Raw genomic sequence first — 21413 nt, forward strand, 5'->3', positions numbered from 1 at the left:
AGAAATTTCTATAACGTATACACATATATGTATATCACTTATAACTTACTCTATTACATATTCATATATAATATATAAAAGTTCTTCTTTTACAATATTGGGGTGATGCTCTGCACACACTCTTGCAGTGTGCTTTTTTCACTTAACAATAATATATCTTGGACATTCGTTCCAGTAAGGGATGAGCTCAAAAATGACTTTAAAGCAAGATGGTGAGACTAAATGGTTTTCTCTTTGGTGCTCTCTGCTCTGGCTGGGAGCTCCTGGGCCACAAGGGGAAGCATCTCATTACTGTGTGTTGTTGTCGTTCTTAGGTGGCTTCGAGTCAATTCTGACTCATAGCCACCCTATGTGACAGAGCAGAGCTGCTCTATAGGGTTCCCCAGGCTTTATGGGAGCAGATCACCAGGTCTTTTCTCCCACAGAACTGCTGGTGGGTTCAAAGTGCCAACCTTTTGGTTAACAGCCAAGTGCTTAACCATTTCGCCACCAGGGCTCCTTCATTCCTATGTAGCTGCCATTAATTAAGACTCTTGTTTACCTGGCATGGTGCTAAGGTACTTGCTCCTTTCCCAACAATCCCATGAGGTGGTTAGTATTATCTTTTTCCAGTATGCAGATGAAGTACCTGAAGCTTAGAGAGGTGAAGAAACTTACTGTCGAAGGTCCTACAGCTGGTTAAGTGACTGGAGGCAAACCACTGAACCTTAAGCCTGTGTTTTCTCCTTCTTACTCCTACAGTGCGTTTTCAGAGCCTCAGAGCCTCAGTGCCCAGCCTGGCTTGGTATATCACAGGTGCTAATTCAGTTTTATTGAGTAAATAGCTAAGAGGTGTCCTTAAGACTGAACAGAGACAAAGTCGACATGGATGTGGCTGTGTTGTTGTTGTTGTTAGGTGCCGTCGAATCGGTTCTGACTCATAGCAACCCCATGTGCAACAGAACGAAACACCACCAGGTCCTGCGCCATCCTCACAATCTTTGCTATGCTTGAGCCCGTTGTTGCAGCCACTGTGTCCACCCATCTCCTTGAGGGTCTTCCTCTTTTTTGCTGACCATCTACTTTATCCAGCATGATGTCCTTTTCCAGGGACTGGTCCCTCCTGATAACATGTCTTACGTATGTGAGATGAAGTCTCACCATCCTTGCTTCTGAGGAACACTCTGGCTGTACTTCTTCCAAGACAGATTTGTCTGTTCTTCTGGCAGTCCATGGAATATTCAATATTCTTTTCCAACACCATAATCCAAAGCCATCGGTTTTCGTCAGTCTTCCTTATTCATTGTTCAGCTTTCCCAGGCATATGAGGCGATTGAAAACACCAGGGCTTGGGTCAGGCGCACCTTAGTCCTCACTTTGCTTTTCAACACTTCAGGCATGTAGGCTTCTATAATACTCAATGCTAATACAAGCATCAGACTCTTAAATGCAACTTGTACTCGTATTCATATTCTGATGATACCGCATGTTCCCGTGGGCCTAAAGCATGTCTTTCCTACTATGCACCCTCCCTGCCCCTGCCAACACACAAAAACTAGGCAGAGTTTTAGGCTTGCAGTAAACATACAACGGAGTCCCTGGATGATGCAAATGGCTAACATGCACTAGGCTGCTAACCAAATGGTTGGAGGTTCCAGTCCACCAGAGGCACCTTGGAATAAGGGACTGGCAACCTACTTTTGAAATATCAACCACTGAAAGCTCCATGCAACACAGCTCTACTCTGCACACATGGGGTCACCCTGAGTTAGAATCGACTCAATAGCAGCTGGGTTTTTGACCTACAATGCCTAGTTCTCTATTTCAGGGTTGTCCATCTCAGCATTACATCTCTTGTTTTGAAAACAGCAACCTCCCACCTGGTCCCCTGCTGCACCTTTGCCCCCGCAAGCAGTTCTCTACCTAGCCGCCGGAGGACACTGTGCAAGTTTAAGTGGCAGCTTGTCATGGTCCTGCTGGAAACCCCCCAGGTGCCATCAGGCTCATCCTGGAACCCCCAGTTCTTGCGTGTAGTGTGTTGCTCTTACTGACCTGTGGCCTGTGTCCTGGTGTGCCCCTTCTCCCAGCCTGTCCACCCCCAGACACCCACCCATTCAGCACACTCCTTCCCTCCACCCGGTCACTGCCCAAATGTCCCCCATCAGAGGCTTTCCCAGAGCCCCACCTTCCTGCCTTGAAGAGCATGTGCTGTCTTCTCCAGCCAAGGGGCTCTCAGCCTCGGGCACTGCGGACATGAAGGGCTGGCCAATTCTTCGTTGTGAGGGGCTCTGCTGAGCACCGTAGGACGTTGACCAGCATCCCTGGCCCCCACCCGCTACGTGACAGTAGTACACCACCCCTACCAGTTTTAACAACCAAAAATGTCTTCAGAGCTTGCCCACTGTCCCCTGGGAGTAAAACCACCCCCGGTTGAGAACCACTGCTCTAACTGATTAGCATGAAATAGAAGGCTGTCACAGAAGGTAGAATGGATCCACCCTAGGAAAAATAAGGCTAGTACAAATTCCAAAGACGCTTTCTTCTGTGCCCTTCTGGAAACTACTCAGGCCACAACCATAGCAGCTCTGGAAGTGACCTCAGACTGGTCTTCTTTTAGACACGATTAGACCTTCGAAGCAAAGGTCTTCTTTTAAACAGTCCTTCAGTGACGTACAGGGGAAACGCTCATGTTTTCTCTTCGCTCCATAACTAGCCACTAAGGGGGAAGTGAACAGAGGAAGTGATAATGTCATTTTTCATTGAAGGAGCTGCGAAAACCTGCTTGGTGTCCTTATTCTAAAACAAAACAGAGGCTGCTGACGGTAGCAGCAGGGCCGAGAGGCAGGAATAACTGGCTAGCTCAAAACTCTTTCCTGGTCTACTGCATGGTAAGTGGAGCTGATGTGGTGGTATCTCTGTATGTAACTAACTCAGTCCTGTGTTGGATAATGCAAATTCAGAAGGAGCTTACAAATGAGAAATTCATGCTATGAATGGTGGTAGTTGAGCCAGAAGCAATAAAATGCATTCATTTGGACACTCTCCTCCTGAGGCTTTTGATTCAGCGCAGGGGGTGGGGGGGAGGTGGGCTTCAACAGGTCAAACCACTGCTTTAGATCAGAACTTCCAACCATTTGTTTCGGTTCGATCCCCTGCTGAGACTTTGCATTTCTAACAAGTTCCCAGGCGATGCTAATGCCGTTGATGAGGGACCAATCCTGAGAACAGCTGGTAGAGTTCTCAAAGTTTATTATACATTAGAATTACTTTGGGGTCTTGTTAAACTGTATATTCTGATTCAGTATATCTGGGGCAGAAATGCAACTTCTCAGCAGAGCATTGAACCGGAATGAACAGATTCAGAGCCTTGATGCAAATTTTCAGCAGGGGGTCAAAAACTGAAGCAAACTGGTCCAAAGCCCTGCTTCAGACTTTGTTATTCTTCCACATCCGTGACTCCAAGGCAGGCATGAACTAAACCAACCAGGAAGCTCCTACATGCACCCTCAGCTCAGGGCTGGAAACATTCAGGCACCAACAGGGATATGTGATAACTATTTTGTTTCTTGGAATGATTTACAGATTCATTAATTCAAACATTCTTCAAATACTGAAGAGCCCTTAGCATGTTACAGTGGTCAAGAGTGCTTGCTGAAAACATTCAGCTCACTTAAATATCAGCTGTGCCACTTACTAGCTGTGTGACCTTGGGGAAGTTACTTAACTTCTCTGAGCCTAAGTTTACTCACATGTGAAACAGGAATAAAATACCTACTCCTCGGGCAGTGAGAATTCAATGAGATTATACATGTAAAGTGCTCAGCAGAGAAACATCAAATGGGAAGTGTATATTGCATTATTATTATTATTATCATGCCACACTCCAAAAAAAAAAAAAAAAAAACCAAACCCAGTGCCATCGAGTCGATTCCGACTCATAGTGACCCTATAGGACAGGGTAGAGCAGCCCCATAGAGCTTCCAAGGAGCGCCTGGTGGATTCGAACTGCTGATCCTTTGGTTAGCAGCCGTAGCACTTAGCTACTACGCCACCATGCTACACTCAGGGCACTGTAAATAGCTTGCACTCGAACACAGTGCAAATGGACAGTGGTGGGAAATCAGGCTGTCGAGTAGGTGGAACAGTATCATTTCTGACTAACAGTAAATAAAAAAGCACTTGCCACAAGTCAACTCCAGTTCATGGCAACCTCGTGTGTGTCAGAGTAGAACTGTGCTCCACAGATTTTTTGTGTGCGTGTGCAGTTTTTTTTTTTTTAATTTTGGTGAAAACCCTGGTGGCGTAGTGGTTAAGTGCTACGGCTGCTAACCAAAGGGTCGGCAGTTCAAATCCGCCAGGCGCTCCTTGGAAACTGTATGGGGCAGTTCTTCTCTGTCCTATAGGGTCGCTATGAGTCGGAATCGACTCGACAGCACTGGGTTTGGTTTTTTTCTGGGTGCTGAAAATAAAATACATACACCGAAGCATTCGCCAACACAACAACTTCCACATTTACAAGTCAATGGCACCGATTACCTTTTTCCTATTGTGCCACCATTATTTCTATCCTTTTCCAGAATATTCCACCACCATTAACTTAATGCTCCCCAGACAAAAACTCCCCTGTCCCACTCCTCCCACCCCTAGTAATCATTAAAAACCTTTGGTTTCTATATATTTGCTTATTTCCTGTAAGTGAGATCGCACGGTATTTGTTCAGTGTTTGTGACTGACTTATTTCGCTCAGCACAGTGCTTTCAGGGTTCATCCCCGTTGTGGTATCCATCGTAACTTCATTTCTTGTGCTTCATAGAGTTTTCAGAGGCTAAGTTTTCAGAAGAAGATTGCCAGGACTTTCTTCGAAGACATCTCTGGGTGGACTAGAACCTCCAACCTTTCAGCTAGCAGTTGGGCCCTTAACCATTTGTTCCCCCCAAGGACTCACAGAAACACTGAGTTTCAGAGCAGAAAGGAATACTGACGATGATTTGGTTCAACACCTCTTTAGAAATAAGGAAGTGGAAGTCACTGGAGGTGGGGGGTGAAGTGACTTGCCCAAGATGACAAAGAACGTCAAGGGCAGGCCGGGGGCCAGAGCTCAGGCTTCCTGGCGGCCAGAGTCTGCTTTTCCATTGCCTTATCTATCGCTGCTGAGTTAATGGAAGGGAAGTACCTCCTCCCTCAATGTAAACCTAGCCCATGGCCACAGACAAATGTTCCAGAGACATTGCTGCTGGAAAATTCAAGTTGATATATAGTATTTTTAAGGAACGTTTCCATAGAGACATACAAATAATTGGGAACAATCATCCCTTATATAGACAGAAAGAGCCATTCATTCAAATAGGAGCTTGCAGAACAAGGAGGGCGACTTGCCTGCTGATCTAGAGTGACGTACAGAGAGGCCAGGCCGAGATTGAGGAGATCTGGGTTTAAAAGCCAATGAGCCGGAAGTGGGGGGCTGAAACCCACTGACAGTCTTATACACAAATAACACCCAGCAAGACATCTTCACTGAACAAACATTTGCTGGGTCCTCCTATATAGTGGGCAGTGAGTATGGTGCTGACGGCACAACGACAGCCTCTTCTCTTGCAAAGCAGATCCACGTGTATGAGTTTCCTATTGCCACCGTAATATATTACCACTTAACTTGTGTTGGGGCTTAAAACAACTCAAATGTATTCTTTTGCAGTTCTGGAGGTCAGAAGTCTAAAATCAAGGTGTCGGTAGGGCTGTATTCTTTCTGGAAGCTTCAGGGGAGTATCGGTTTCCTTGGCTTCTTCAGCTTCTAGCAGCCACCTTGGGAGAAAGATGTGGCAGTTTGCCTCCGTAAAGATTTACAGCCTTGGAAACCCCATGGGGTCACTATGAGTTGGAATTGACTTGACAGTAGTGGTGAGAGGCTGCCCGCATTCCTTGGCTCATGGCCCCTTCCTCCATTATGCTGATCTCTTGCTTTCATCATCACATCTCCACTACTTACCACGGTACAACCACAGGAATTTATTGGCTGAAAGGCCTTTAGAAAGTACTTAACTTCCCTGAGCCCCAGTATGTGCATCAGTAAGATGTTGCTAATAAGAGCACTCACTCCATAGGGTTGATGTGACCGGAACAGATGAGCTCCATGTAAATGCTGAGCACTGGTACACAGTAAGGACTCAATAAAGGTTCCAATTTTTATAATAATAAAAACAATTATTATTATTAATGTCATCATCATCATCCAGCCTCTCCTTTCCATAACAGAGCTTGGGGACACAGATTCAGAGGTGTGACTTCTGCCTGAGGTTTCAGAAAAGGCTTTGCAGAAGAAGTGCCCTGAGCTGGCCCTGATGGGATGGCCATAAAGGAATCCAACAACAGTCAAGGGAAGAAGAGGCACTCTGGACAAATGAACCAGCACAGTGAAAGGCACCAAAACAAAAACCAAACCTGTTGCCATCGAGTCGATTCCGACTCACAGTGACCCTATAGGACAGGGTAGAACTGCCCCATAGAGTTTCCAAGGAGCACCTGGTGGATTCAAACTGCTGACATTTTGGTTAGCAGCTGTAGGTCTTAACCACTATGGCACCAGGGTTTCCATCGTGAAAGGCACAGGCATTAGAAAATGAACTGTGTCCTCCCCAAATGTGTATTTAAGTCCTGGCCCCTGTCCCTGGGAATTGATCCTGTTTGGAGATAGAGTTTTTCTTTTGCTGTCTTAATGTGCTCATACCAGAGTAGGGTGGGTCCTAAACCTAATCACTTCTAAGTTATAAAAAGAGTAGAATAGACATGGGGGGGGGGGGGGGAGATGCCTTGTTAGGATGGAGACAGATGCATCTGCAAGCCCAGGAATGCAGAGATTGCCGGCAGCGCCTAGAAGCTGAAACAGACAAAGAAGGACCTCTACCTAGAGCCACACCCTGAATTTAGATTTCTAGACTCCTGCACTGTGAGAAAATACATTTCTGTTCTTTAAAGCCACCCACATGTGGTATATTGTGTTACGGCAGCACTAAGTAACTAAGACAGAACGTATCTGCAGTGTTTGGAGGATAGGGAGGCCTGGAGTGGCCAGAGCAGAGCATCAGGGGACAGGAGGCAGGACAGCAAAGGGCAGAAGAGCTAGGTCTTTGGAATCAGACAGGCTTGGGTTCAAGTCCTGCCCCTCCACATGCTAGCTCTGGGGCACCTTATTTATCCTCTCTTGGAGCCCTGGTGGTACAGTGGTAAAGTGCTCAGCTGCTAACCAAAAGGTCAGCAGTTCGAACCCACCAGCCACTCTGTGGGAGAAAGATGTGGCAGTCTGCTTCCATAAAGATTACAGCCTTGGAAACCCTACGGGGCAATTCTACTCTGTCCTACAGGGTCACTATGAGTCAGAATCGACTTGATAGCAATGGGTTCGGTGTTTGTTTTTTAAAAGGTGGATGATAATAGCCTTCCTCATTCTACAAAACCAAAAAAACCAAACTTATTGCCTTCGAGTGGATTCGAACTCATAGTGACCCTATAGGACAGAGTAGAACTGCCCCATAGGGTTTCCAAAGAAGCAGGTGGTGGATTCGAACTGCCAACCTTTTGGTGAGCAGTCACTGCTTCTAGCCACTGCACCACCAGGACTCCCCAAAAACAAACCCATCGCTGTAGAGTCGATTCTGAGTCATAGCAACCCTATAAAGGAGGAACCAAACAAACACCTTCTTCATAGGTTTGTGGAGCCCTGGTGGTGCAGTGGCTAAGAGCTACGGCTACAAACCAAAAGGTCAGCAGTTCAAACTTATCAGCTGGAACTTGGAAACTTATGGGGCAGTTCTACTCTGTTCTATAGGATGGCTATGATTCGGAATCACCTCAACGGCAAGGGATTTTTGGTCACAGGCTTGTAGTGATTAGATAAACAGATAAGTAGTATCTGCCAATTCTGACTCACGGTGACCTTAATAAGGGCAACAGGACTAACCGCTGCCCTGTCCTGTGTCATCTCACAATCACTGGCATGTTTGAGACCACTGCTGTGGCTACTGTGCCAATCCACCTCACTAAGGGTCTTCCACGCCCTCGCTGGCCCTCTGTTTCACCAAACATGAGGTACTCCTCTAGCGATTGATTCCTCCTGATGACATGTCCAAAGCAAGTGAGTTGGACAATGTTCTGCTGTGACCCATAAGGTCTTCATTGGCTAATTTTCAGAAGTAGATCACAAGGCCTTTCTTCCTAATCTGTCTTAAAACCAAAAAACCAAACCCAGTGCCATCGAGTCGATTCCAACTCCTAGTGACCCTATAGGACAGAGTAGAACTGCCCCATAGAGTTTCCAAAGAGCACCTGGTGGATTCGAACTGCCAACCCTTTGGTTTGCAGCCGTAGCACTTAACCACTACGCCACCAGGGTTTCCCTTAGTCTGGCAGCTCCACTGAAACCTGTCCACCATGGGTGGCCCTGCTGGTATTTGAAATACTGGTGGCATAGTTTCCAGCATCACAGCAACACGCAAGCCACCGTAGCATGACAAACTGACGAATGAGCGGTGGTTGTAGTGATTAAAGGCCAGTGGGAGCTGAAGCTGACGTGGCAGCTTGGAGAGGGCTTTGCTGGCCTGGCTGAGGAGTCTGGATTCTCTTTTCTCGTTTACTCTTTCCTCAGTGTGCTCTCTCCCTTTCCCTCCGGCAACAGGAAGTCTGGGTAGTGACCTTCCTAATCTTATGTTTCTGTTACCGTTCTCCTGAACTTCAAAATAACAGATTTCTCACAGGTGGAAAAGATGTCATGAGACCTTTCCTCATCTATAAAATGTGGGTCGTGACAAAGTCTATTTCATGTGCTGCCCTGAGGAGTCACAGAGAGAATGTACAGAAAGCACTTATTATTTTATGGGAGGTGAAAAGCTTAGGCTACAGAGTCACACCATCTGAGCCCAAATTCTGGCTGCGCCACTTACTGTGATGGCGTGCGTGTGACTTAACCTTTCTGCGTCTTGCTTCCTCAACTGCAAAACGAGGATGATAATACCAACCACGAGGGTCCTCTGGGGGTACTAAGGGAGGGTGTCTAGGATGTACTCATTAGCCATTATCACGATGCTGGTGGTGACAATGATGATGACCTTTCATTTACATACGAGGACAATTAAGCCCAGAGAGGGGAAGGGCCTTGCCCAAGGTCATACCGCAAGTTGGCAGTCCATCAGAGGCCCAGGTAAACTCATGGCATGCGTTCTGGGGACTGGAACCTGAGACAATGCAAAGCCCTCCCCACGGTAGGCTGTTTCCCCATGTGAAGGGCAAGGTCACATCCCCACCTGCAGCCTCTAAGCCTGCCCTGGTGACCACTGCATCCTGGATGGCGGCTTTGCCTGCTGAGAAATCAGATGGCACCAGCAGACGGCCACTCCATGCGACTGGAGCCAGCACTGTTCCCATCATTTATTTTGGACAGGAAACAAGGTGGAATATCAAAGAACTCAGCTGCTGGCCGGCTGCTGGTCAGAGGAGGCAACTCGGGGGCCAGGACTCCTCCCAGCGCTTCTAGGTACGGAGCAAATGCCCCACGCGGACCCGAACCGGGCCCCCCCATCTTAACCCAACTTTATGAATTGAAACTTAATTCAAAGAAGTAAGAGGCAAACTATTGTCTTGGAATTAAGCTTTTCACTAAAAACATTAGTGATATACACATTTTTAAAAAACTGTAGGAATTTATAGAATAAAATTACAGCTGAGATTGGAGCATTTCGGGCAACAGTTGAAGCCAATGATGTAAAAAGTCAGGACTTCTGGCCCCTCAAAATCAAATGAGTCAAAGGATGCCCTTAAACTTGTCCACTCGGGTTTTTATCTTTCCATCTCACTCTGCTGAATAATTGAGCTTTTCAGACCTCTCTGGAGCAGATGTTGATGTGAATAAAGCTTTCCTTTGCTCAAGGCACAACATAAATAGCCCCAGATGCCCAGCCAACAGACCCGTAAGACTTCAATGATTACTCTGGCCAGTAGGCGGCATTGCAATTAAGAGACGATTGTCAGAAAACCGGCCCGCCTGAAAGCAAGGATGCTTGAAGAGGGGACTCAGGTGGCTCTTAGGGGCTCCAGATTCAGTGTTAGCAGAATTCCTTCCTGGGTGTGAGCGTCAGGTCACAGAGGGGTTGCTACTGACATTTTCCTTGGTAAGTAGGGAGCAGTGGAAATAACAATGACCTCGAGGGTCTGGAGACAGAATCTGATCCCAGCTGCGCCCTGAAGCCTACCCTCTGTGTTGTAGTTGTTAGCTGTCACAAAGTCGGCCCCTGGCTCATGGCGACCCCAGGCACAAGTGAATGAAATGCTGCCCGGCCCTGCACCAGCCGCATGATTGGTTGTGGATCAGGCCCTTACGATCCATAGCGTTTCCACTGGCTGATTCTTGGATGTAGATTGCCAGGCCTTTCTTCCTGGTCTCAATCTGGAAGCTCTGTTGAAATCTGTTCTGTATCATAGCAACACACAAGTCCCCACTGACGGACAAGCGGCTGCTGTGCATGAGGTGTACTGACCTTCAGCTTACCTCTCTGTAAGGAGGCGGAACTCTCCAAGAGCCCACCCTCCAAGCTTTAAAACACTGGAGAAGAATATTGAATATACCATAGACTGACAGAAGAACAAACAAGTCTGTCTTGGACGAAGTACAGCCAGAGTGCTCCTTGGAAGCGAGGTTGGCAAGACTTCATCTCACATACTTTGGACATGTTATCAGGAACAGTCCATGGAGAAGGACATCATGCTTGGTAGAGGGTCAGCAAAGAAGAAGACCCTCAAAGAGATGGACTGACACACTGGCTGCAACAATGGGCTTGAACGCAGCAACCGTTATGAGAATGGCGCACAACCAGGCAGTGTTTCATTCTCTTGTACACAGGGTCACTTTGAGTGGAACCAAATCAATGGCACCTCAGAACAACAACATAGCCCTAAAAGAAAACCGAAGCAGCTGTATCTCAGACGTAAGGCCTCCTTTTGACAGTTTGCAGACTATAAATAAGCTTGAAGGAATACCCTGCCTGTATGGTGCAGTGATTAAGAGCTTGGCTGCTAACCAAAAGGTCAGCAGTTGGAATCCACCAGCCACCCCTTGGAAACCCTATGGGGTAGTTCCACTCTGTCCTGTAGGGTCGCTATGAGTCAGAATCAACTTGACGGCAATGGGTTTTGTTTTGTTTTATTACTCACATTGGTCACTGGAATCTGAAAATATGTATCTGAGAATACCACGGAAATGGCTCAGTGGAGACCAGAGAGTATGAATTTTCTCTATACCCATAGGTAGTAGTGACTTTTTTTTTTGTTCAACCTATTTTTCATAGCAAAAGCAAAGGGTTATCAATGGAACCCCCCCCCCCAAATCAATCACTATTGTTACGATGAATAACAACAGAATTGCCCTTCGCTTCCTGTCTCTCAGTCTAGGATTCAAAGTGCTTTTGGAATGCTAATCTATTCATCTTTGCAGTAACCCTGGAAGCCTTTCCATTAGGCAAAATCTGTATTATTTCTGCCACTACAAAATACATAGTGCCGTTCTCTTGACGGAAAAAAATAATTGAGCTATGATCTGAAAAGAATAATTAGGAGGAAATGCTTGGGGTGGTCAGAGCTGACATCGACAGTTTGAATAACTCCCAGATTTAAACGGTGCGCCCCAGACCTCGGCCCTGGCAGGGCAGCGTTGCTGTTGAAAGGTCGGAGCCAGGAAACACCCTCTGACTGGCCTGAGGACCCCGGGACCCCAGGAAGCCCATAGGTTCACTGAGTGAGAGCCTCGTGAAATAATATTATTTATTATTCTTGGCTGTCCTTCTCACTTATTGGGTGACTTTTGGGAATGCTGTAACTTCCCCAGCTTCCTCATTTGTAAATGAGCTAATTGTATTTGCCCACTTTGAGGAGATGTTGTGCGGCTGAAACAATTCACAGCAGAATAGAAAGGCCTTTTAATCCCCGGTGGGCAGCTAGCTCTGTGTGCAGTGAAATGTGCTAAGTGTCTTATGTGGGTGATTAGAATCCTTGCCAGCAGTCACCAACTGGCCTAACAACATGACAATCTGCAAGCTAGTGCCTGGCTGGGTGGGTGGGGGATCTGGGCAGTGCAGGTTTGGGGTAAACACACAGGCTCAAATCCCAGCTCTGCCACTTCCTGGCCGTGTGACCTTGGATAAGTCACCTAACCTCTCTGAGCCTCTGTCCATTTATGAACTGGGAAAACCTTTATCTGCCTCTTAGACTTATTGTGTGCATTAAATGACGCACCCCGCATTTAGCAGTTGCTTCATAAAGGGAAGCTATTGGGAGGGTGAGCAGCCCTAGTGGCACAGTGGTTAAGCACTTGGCTGCGAGCTGAAAGCTTGGCAGTTCGAACCCACCAGCCGCTCTGTGGGAGAAAGATGTGGCAGTCTGCTTTCATAAAGATTACAACCTTGGAAACCTTATGGGGCAGTTTTACTCCATCCTATGGGGTCACTATGAGTCGAAATCGATTCAACAGTGATGGGGTTTTATTGGGAGGGCCTGTCATTTCCATCGGGACTTACAAATTTAATTTTTTTAAATACAAAAACAAAATAAAGACATCATGACTCCATGTGAACCTTAGCTTCTAGTGTGGGGGTTCTAAGTCTGGTATCCTTAGGCCCCTAAGGAGTTTAGGAACCGCATGATATTTGATTTAGGAGATACAATTGGATCATATTGTACTATTTGGGTCATATTGTATATTAACGTTACAAATGGGCAAAACCGTTGAAATGTGCACCTGTTCACAGATTGGCTAGAAACATTTTGAATACTTGTACTGCTTAAGGGAAACAAGGGGGATTTTATGTGGTCCCTGGAAATTCTCAGATATGTGCTAATTACAAACAAACAGAAGCGGCACATCGAACTTAATGTCATAACTGTTACTGATTAGAACGAGGCTAAGTTGTTAGAAAGCAAGTCCTTTTTAAAATGATACAAAATGTAGACCGAAGAATGACCTCTCTCAGTTACAGTTGCTAATAAGTTAGGTGCAGATGCTGTAGCCAGCTGTTGCTTCATGAGTTGCGGTCAGCTAAGTCTGAGGAGAACAAGAATCTAAGCCTTACTGAGTTGATAGACTACCGTGGGTTAGACGATAAATTGTTACACTATAACAAAGGTAAAGAAGAATTTATAGGTGTTTAGTTCATTTTTTTTTTCCAGAATTATCTTTGGGAACAACAATTTAACGAAAAGATGCTTATATTTTCAAGGGAAGGTATAAACCATCAAGGTTAAAGGAGGCGTCCTGATAAACATCAATTTAGGATACTCTGCACTGGGTTTTGGGTGGGTTACATAAATGGAAACCCTGATGGTGCACTGATTAAGAGCTACAGCTGCTAACCAAAAGATCGGCAGTTCAAACCCATCAGGTGCTCCTTGGAAACTATGGGGCAGCTCCACTCTGTCCTATAGGGTCCCTATGAATTGGAATTTTGCATTTGGTTTTTGTTTGTTTGGTTACATAAATATAAACTAAGTTCTAAAATAGAAATTTAATATTTTGTATAAATTTGCCAAACAAAACTATACATTTAAAGAAATGAAAAAACAAACAAAAAACCTTAAATTATGTTTTTTAAGAATTTGGGCAATTTCTGGAAAACATTTTAATAAATCTTTTTGTTTACTATAAATCTGTTTTTAATTATAGTAAATAATTAATCATAGTTGTACGTAGATAAGGTAAACATTTTAAACAGAGTATATGAAAGACTTAAACCATGAAAGGCTGACAGTATAGGAAAAAGGCTCTGGGCTAGCAAAACGCACTGCTGTCCAGTTGATTCTGACTCCTAGCGACCCTATGGCACAGAGTAGAACTGTCCCATAGGGTTTCCAAGGAGCAGCTAGTGGACTTGAACTGCCAACCTTTTGGCTAGTGCCTGAGCTCTTAACTACTGCACCACCAGGGCTCCTCTGGGCTAGTAGTGGGTTCTCACCCTAGGTTTACACTCATCAGTTGTATGACAGAAGCCAGGCTCCTAAATCTCTCTGAGTCTCAGTTTCCGGGTGTAAAACCATAGGGTTTTCTTTGGATAATTTTTGGAAGCAGATCGCCAGGCCTTCCTTCCTAGTCCTTCTTAGTCTGCAAGATCTTCTGAAACCTGCCTCCCATGGGTGACCCTGCTGATATTTGCAATAACTGTGATATAGCTTCCAGCATCGCAGCAACACCCAGATCACCACAGTACCACCAATTGACAGATGGGGGATGGCCTGATACATTACAGGCGCACAATTAATCATCTGTTGAAGGGAGAAAGGAAGGGAGGGAGGGAGAATGAAAGAATGACGGGGGAGGTTCATACGCTCTCAGTAGGCTGATGGCAGAGGTGGAACGATAGCATGGACACCCCACTTTCAAGGGCAACATTTCAGACTAAAACACTGGTGTGGCCATCTCTAAGCTGCCATAATCACTTGAGTGTTTTAGATGAGGCAGAAGAGACCTCAATTCTGAAACATGAATTACCTTGGTAATGCTGGGGGAACCACCTAATTAAGATACTTGCCCACCCCTATTCTTATCCTTTCATCTCCATGTGAGACATACATAGCTACATCCATTTAAGTACAAAGTGCTATTATTTCCTGCTTTGGGTGATTTCTATGTATAGATACATGGCTATACACTGTGTTTATCTACTGTAAGTTTTTCTTTTTTCCCCCCTCCATTTCCTCTTTCAGAAGCTTTGACAAGATCAACCCCTCCTCACTGCATTTTAGAAAGAAAAATCCTCTCCAGTCAGTAGTTCAAGATGGTTAGATAGCTCAGAGCAAAGTGTACTGGAAAGTAGGCGGGAACCAAACCTCGGATCCCTTCTCCTGTGGCGCCTAACTGTCCAGGTATCCTCAGGCAAGTCACTTATAACTCTAGGATTCGATTAAAAGGACTAAAAGAATAACCCCCCAAAGTGTTAACAGTAGCTACCTCGGTGGGGCACAGAGAGACCAAGAGGAAGGGATAAGGTGGAGGTGGGGACTTGCAGGTTCACCAAGGATCCTTCTAGACTGCTGGAATCTTTTACAATGAGAACGCATTACTCATGTAATTTTTTAAATACAAAAAAAAATAATAATAAAGACGTCATGACTCCATGTGAACCTTAGCTTCTAGTGTGGGGGTTCTAAGTCTGGTATCCTTTGGCCCCTAAGGAGTTTAGGAACCGCATGATATTTGATTTAGGGGGTACTATTTTATTTTTTTTATTGGAGCCATTATTCCCTGCCCTAGAATGTGACCCAGCTGGAGCTATACTCACAAGGACTCCCAAGGACCCATCAACTGGGCCCTGAGGTATAAAGGCCTTAGCTAGGACAATCTTGGAAAATATCTTCTGGGGAACTTTTCACATAAACAAATCATAAACAGAGCACAAAAGACCCACATACTTCACACTCTTCCCTTTATTAGCCTTTAAGAAATAGTAAGATTTGGTGGACCAGGGAAGACCCTCCTGGCTGTCCTTACTGAAACCTGTACCAATGATTATTAAGAAAGACGATTCGAAATGTTTCTAGCCAATCTGTGAACAGGTGCAGCTTTCAATGGTTTTGCCCATTTGTAACGTTAATATACACCGATGACTCTAACACTCTTCGGGCTCAGGCAGACACGGCAGCAGCAGTATGCCTGTCTGTTTTCCCATTCTTGCCTATTCTGTAATATTCCTTGGACTTGGCCAGACATGGCTGTGGCAACAGGGTTGTCCATTTTCCCACTTTTGCTTATTCTGTGATATTCCCTGGACTCAGGCAGACATGGCTCTGGCAGCATGCTTGTCCATTTCCAACTTTTGCCTCTTTGAAAATATGCTGAATAAAAACTTTCTTTTTGCTTTGCTAAACTTTGTGATGTTTTTACCCTAAAAAAAAAACAACACATTATATGGAGAAAAGTTTTTGTATGCAAGTAGGTGGCGCTCCTAGGAAACTCTACGGGGCAGTTCTACTCTGTCCTATTGGGTCGCTATGAGTCAGAATCGACTCGGCGGCACTGGGTTTGGTGTTTTGGTTTTTAGGTACATTTGGGAGCCTTAGCGGCGCACTGGTTATGCTAACCAAAAAGTTTGGCAGTTCAAATCCACCAACCACTCCTTAGAAACCCTGTGGGGCAGTTCTACTCTATCCTATAGGGTTGCTATGAGTCGGAATCAACTTGACAGCATGGATTTAGGTACGTTGGTGGGGGGGTGTCCATTGCTTTTATCAGGTCTTACCATTGACTACCTGTGGAGCCCTCAGGCAAGTTACTCAACATCTCTGTTCCTCAATTTCCCTATCTGTAAGTTGGCTATAATAACAGAACATGAGAATTAAACAAGATAGTATCACAAAGCGTTAAATACAGAGCCTGGCATATAGGAGGGGGCTGAAGAGATGGTAACAGCAGGAGTAGCAATAGTAGCCAGCATTGTTATTGTTATTCTCAAAGGTTGCCTGCAGACTAAAAGAATGCTAACAACTAGGATTCTACCATTTTTATGAAGAGCTAAGATTCAGTGAGAGAAGACGTTCGTTGATGGTTCAGCGGTAGAACTCTTGCCTTCCATGCAGGAAACCTGGGTTCGATTCCCAGCCCATGCACTTCATGTGCAGCTACCACTTGTCAGCGAAGGCTTGTGTGTTGTTATGATGCTGAACAGATTTCAGCAGAACTTCCAGACTAAGACAGACTAGGAAGAAAGGGCTGGCGGTCTATTTCCGATAATCAGCCAATGAAAACCCTACGGATGGATCACAGTGGTCTGAATCACCATGACTTGGGGGCCATGAGTCAGGGGCCGACTCGATGGCACTAACAACAACAAGATTCCATGGGATATGTGACTGTGCATGGGTGTGTGAGTGGGTAGCTGTCTCTCAGGGTGAGTTATCAATAGAAGGTGATCAATTCCTGAAGTGAGAAACTTATCAGGAATTTTGGGCAAACTTGTTTGGATTTTTTAAAGATAAGAACTCCCTAGGGACCCAACCTTCTCTTTTGTGGTTTGAACTTAAGTCTCAGCTGTCGTTTCTTCTCTCGGCAGCCCCCTGCATTTAGTCCCCTGGTGGGGTGACCCATGGAAGGGCTGGAATTCCATCAACTTGGCCTTGGTCTCAGCTGCTCCACTGCCTGGAAACAGGCGGCCACTGACATAACAACCTGACGCACTCACACAGGCACCTTCCACCCAGGCTTCTCACCAGGCTCCACGTGCATTTATCTGTTCTCACAGCACCCTGGGGAGCTGGGCAGGGTTACCATCCTCATTTTACAGATGTGGGAACTTGAGAAAACAAGAGGTTAAATGATTTGCCTGAGGTCACCAAGGGAGGCAGTGATGGTTCAGGGAAGTGATCACACAGAGCAACATACTGCTTCCTGGTGAGAAGGAAAAAAGAGAGAGGGGAGAGGGAGTGAGAAGAGGAGAGGAAGACAGAGAGGGAGAGAGGAACGGAGGGTAGAAGGAGAAGGAAGGAAGGGAAAGAAGAAGGAATAAAGAGAAAGAGGAAGGAAGGGAGAAGAGAGAAGAAAAGAAGGAAGAAAAGAAAAAAGAAAGGAGGGAGGGAAGAATGAAAGAAAGAGAAGGGAAGGAGGGAGGGAGGGAGGGAGGAGGAAAAGAACAAGAAAGGAAGGAAAGAGGGACAGAGGAGAGGAAGGAAGGAGGAGGAAGGGAAAGAAAAAGGAAGAAAGAGGAAGAGAGGGAAAGAAGGGAAAAAAGGAAGGAGGGAGGGAGAGCGGGAGGCAGGCAGGCAGGCAGGGAGACCTTTCCCAGATTTTCAGCCTGACTGTGCTGGCCACAGGTCCCCTGAGGATAGGACAAATGGGAGATGAGAGGCGATTCCGATAGCCCTCAGGATGACTTCCCTCCTTTTATCTTGGACAGGTGTTCCTGTCCCTCCCAGACTTTTAGAGTGGATGGCTACAGGTTTTTGTCCTGCCTATAAAACAGGCTTAGGCTGTGATTTCATGTTGTTACAAGGCTCAGGTCAAACCAAGGCACTGCCATCTCTTCTGTTAAACTAAAACTAACAAGTGACATGTCTCTAGTGCACCTTCCTTCTGCCAACCCTGCCTTCAGCGGTTAAACTAAAGCATGATCACCATTGTTGTTAGGTTCTGACTCATAGCAATCCTATGCACAAAAGAACGAAGCACTGCCCAGTCCTACACCACCCTCACAGTTGTTGCCGTGTTTGAGCGCATTGTTACAGCCACTGGATCAACCCTTCTTGTTGAGAGTCCTCCTCTCTTTTGCTGACCCCTCTATACCAACCATGATGTCCTTCTCCAGGAACTGGTCCCTCCTGACAACACGTCCAAAGTATGTGAGACAAAGTCTTCCCATCCTTGCTTCTAAGGAACATTGTAGCTGTATTTCTTCCAAGACAGATTTGTTCTTTCTTCTGGAAGTCCACCGTATACTCAATATTCTTCGCCAACACCATAATTCAAAGGCATCAGTTCTTCTTCAGTCTTCCTTATTCATTGTCCAGCTTTCACATGCAAATGAGGCAACTGAAAATACCATGGCTTGGGTCAGGTGCACCTTAGTCCTTAAGGTGACATCTTTGCTTTTTAATACTTTAAAGAGGTCTTTTGCAGCAAATTTGCCCAGTGCAATACCTTGTCTGCTTTCCTGACTACTGTTTCCATGGGTGTCGATTATGGATCCAAGTAAAATGGAAATCTTTGACAACTTCAATCTTTTCTCCGTTTATCATGATGTTGCTTATTGGTCCAATTGTGAGGATTTTTATTTTCTTTATGTTGAGGTGTAATCCATGCTGAAGGCTGTGGTCTTTGATCTTCATCAGTAAGTGCTTCGAGTCCTCGTCACTTTCAGCAAGCAACGTTGTATCATCTGTGTAAGGCAGGTTGTTGATGATGCACATTCGTCTTTCTTGGATTATTTGCTCAGCATACAGATTGAAGATACAAACCTGACATACACCTTCCCCGATTTTAAACCACGCAGTATCCTCTTGTCCTTTTCGAAGAGCTGCCTCTTGATCTATATACAAGTTCCTCATGAGCACAATTAAGTGTCCTGGAATTCCCATTCTTTGCAATGTTACCCATAATTTGCTATGATCTGCACAGCCAAACACCTTTGTGTAGTCAGTAAAACACAGATAAACACCTTTCTGATATTCTCTGCTCTCAGCCAAGATCGATTTGCCATCAGCAATGATATCCCTCATTCCATGTCCTCTTCTCAATCCGGCTTGAATTTCTGACAGTTCCCTGTCAATGTACTGCTGCAACCATTTTTTTATTATCTTCAGCAGAATTTTACTTGCATGTGGTATCAATGATATTGTTTGATAATTTCTGCATTCTGCAAACCTATCCATCATAGGTGGCCCTGTGGGCATTTGAGATACCAGTGGCATAGCTTCCAGCATGACAGCAACACACAAGCCACCACAGACAGTGGAGGTGATCACCATTGCCACAGAGGAGTTCCAGCATATTCCCCAGGGCCAAGCACTAAAAAAAAAAAAAAGCACTAAGTAAGGAGGTCTCAAATGATCTAAACCTGAGCTGCCCATGGGTGAGCGCCAATGGAACTCTTCTTGATCAACGAGTACCACACAGTCCTTTGTTTTCAGGGTAAAACAAGCCTTTCTCCTGACATATTAGAAATATTCCTGCATGATGTCTTAAAATTCCTCAAAGAGGGAAAAAGAGGAAGGTAAAATAAATGTACTTCCGTGACTTCCAATATAAATCTCTGTGGCCAAGGCCTCCTGCTCTCCTCAGAGCTGGGCTTGAGCTATTTTAAAACTAATGTTGCGCAGGAGGAAAACCTCCTCGACTGACAAATCTTCTGTTACAGGAGAGAGATGGGCCAGAAATCAGTGCTGGGGCTCTCAGAGTGCTTGATTACGGTTATAAACGTTACCGGCTGCATCAGCAAAGCTGCCGGGAGTTGGCCGTAAACATTTCGCTGGGGACTCAGGAGGCAGGGCTGACAAGGCAAGTTCAAAACCTGTGCCCGTTTTACTTGGAGACTTCGCTAAGCTGCTAAAAATACCCAGTAATCTGCCTGAAGCAGGGGCAAGCAAGGGAAACCTTTTTCCTGCTCTCTGGCTCCCTGTCACTTATGAGAAAAGGAGCCAGCTAAGGAGATAGGAGAAGGCATTGTGGATGGGGCAGCAGTGGTTCAGTGGTAGAATTCTCGCCTTCCACGCGGGAGACCTGGGTTCGGTTCCCAGCCAATGCAGCTCAAACACAGCCACCACCTGCCTGTTAGTGGAGGTTTGCATGTTGCTAAGATGCTGAACAGATTTCAGTGGAATTTTTTTTTTTTCAGACTAAGACGGACTAGGAAGAAAGGCCTGGCAATGCACTTCTGAAAATCCACCAATGAAACCCTATGGGTCACAACTGTCTGATCCGTAACTGTCTGACACCCAGATGACCCTAAAATAGCAGATCACGGGGATGGCGCCTGGAGTCCTGGTGGCACAGTGATTAAGAGCTCAGCTGCTAACCCAAAAGTTGGCAGTTCAAATTCACCAGCAGCTTCTTGGAAACCCCGTGGGGCAGTTCTACTCTGTCCTATAGGGAGGGTCTCTATGGGTCAGAATCAACTCAATGGCAAAACAAAAATGAGCTTGATTTTTGTTGGTTTGGGGATGGCATGGGACTGGGCAGCATTTCAGGGACACAGGTTTACCTGTGGGCCACAGTGTGGACTTTAGATCCAGAGTAATATGTGTTCAAATCCCACTTCTGCCACTTACTCATTTGTGCAGCCTTGTGCCCACAGCCTGAGTCTTTTTGTAAGCCTTAGTTTCCCCATCTGTAAAATGGAAATAACAATACCAACTTGTGGACTGTAAGCATTACAGATAATATATAGCAAGCATCTGACACAGAGTGGGCTCTTTGTAAGTGGTAACTGTTATGGCTATGAAAATCCAGTGGCAAAAGCAATGGGAAAATCAAACAAGAAGGAAGAACGTACACAAGCCCAGAGCTATAAGGTCCGGACAGTAAATGTCAGAAAAATTCTCAGAAAGGAAAGGTTCCTGCCAAGCTCTCTCCCACTTTCTAGTGCGTGGAAGTCCCATCCTTGCTTTCAAAGCCAGATCAACTCTAGATTTCCTTCAAGGCTACCCAGGTTTACCAGAGGTCTTTCCTTCCCTTGCAGCATCCCTGTAATACCCAACCATTCAATGTTTATGGAAGTGAACGGCATCATTCATTTGCTGATACCCAGGTGACTCTAAAATGACAGGTGGGTAATAAATGACTGGATTAGTGGGGCGCTGGTAGAGAATGAAGAATGCACTGGGAGGTGGAGGCAGGAAGGTGATATTGAACATGGCGTGCTTACCAGCCAGGGTTCAATCAGAGAAGCAGGGTGTCCCCCCAAAAATATGTGTCAACTTGT

Source organism: Elephas maximus, chromosome 22 (assembly GCF_024166365.1).
Source record: "Elephas maximus indicus isolate mEleMax1 chromosome 22, mEleMax1 primary haplotype, whole genome shotgun sequence".
Taxonomy (NCBI): domain Eukaryota; kingdom Metazoa; phylum Chordata; class Mammalia; order Proboscidea; family Elephantidae; genus Elephas; species Elephas maximus.